Below are 907 nucleotides of genomic sequence, written 5' to 3'. Positions count from 1 at the left end.
AAAGGATAGTTTCAATCTGCCTACCTCTGGGTTATGGGTCCAGCATGCTTCCATTGCAGTACTCTGCTGCACATGTAAGTGCAAGAGATCCTGAAGCACTCACTCATCATGGGAAAGTACCAATGTGTTTATTCGTTAGTTGATGGAAGAAACATCTTACAAAAACTCTCCAGATTATTGATTTTTTAATGTTTTTCTAGGAAACGTTCTAGATGTATCCTTATTAGCCTTTGTCAGTAGGCACTTTTTGCAAAGTGTCTCTGTGGCGCAATCGGTTAGTGTGTTCGGCTATTAACCGAAAGGTTGGTGGTTCAATCCCACCCAGGGACCTAATTAAACTTGTGATCAGATTTTGGTGATATTTAAGTAGACAAGTCAAAATTTCAAACCCCCTCTTATGGTGTAGGGTACATGGCCTTCTCTGATGTAATCAGAGTTAGATTTGATTCAGTGATTTTATAAAAAAACAGCTAGGAAGCACAATTTAGCAGTGGGTTGCAGAGAAAAAAATATGCTGGCAGAAAAATCCAATCGAGTGATTAAACAGCTCTTCATTTTCTGGCTTTATTTTTATGCTAACAAATTTGTTCTCTGAAAAGTGTCCACAAAGCCAAGTCTCTGATTAACACCTTTGTAAGGATGGTTTTTCACCTATTACTAAATTAAACTTGCTTCATTGGAAAGGCAGCAAGATGCATCCTCATTTCAATGTCTACTGAAATAATACAAGTTGACACCAGGAAACATTAACGCCACTGCTTCCTTGCTGCTTTCTCGTGTGGAAGTCTGTTTAATGTGAAAACAAGGTGATATCTAATTAGCACACAGGTAAGGAATTAAGAAAATCTTTATTTAAGGGTGAAGATGTTTCTCACAAATTTGTTGACCCAATGCATCATTGAAATTC

General features: G+C 37.6%; 1 non-coding gene across 1 annotated transcript; it reads left to right on the top strand.

Moving 5' to 3' along the window:
* The first annotated feature begins 256 nt into the window (after positions 1-256).
* On the top strand, positions 257-330 carry TRNAN-AUU (transfer RNA asparagine (anticodon AUU)). The gene has a single exon. It is a non-coding gene; the product is annotated as a tRNA-Asn (tRNA).
* The last annotated feature ends 577 nt before the right edge of the window (positions 331-907 follow it).

The sequence above is a fragment of the Pseudophryne corroboree genome, unplaced genomic scaffold, assembly GCF_028390025.1.
Source record: "Pseudophryne corroboree isolate aPseCor3 unplaced genomic scaffold, aPseCor3.hap2 scaffold_297, whole genome shotgun sequence".
Classification (NCBI taxonomy): Eukaryota; Metazoa; Chordata; class Amphibia; order Anura; family Myobatrachidae; genus Pseudophryne; species Pseudophryne corroboree.
The sequence above is the reverse complement of the archived record's forward strand: the minus strand, read 5'-3'. Positions and strand labels throughout refer to the sequence as shown.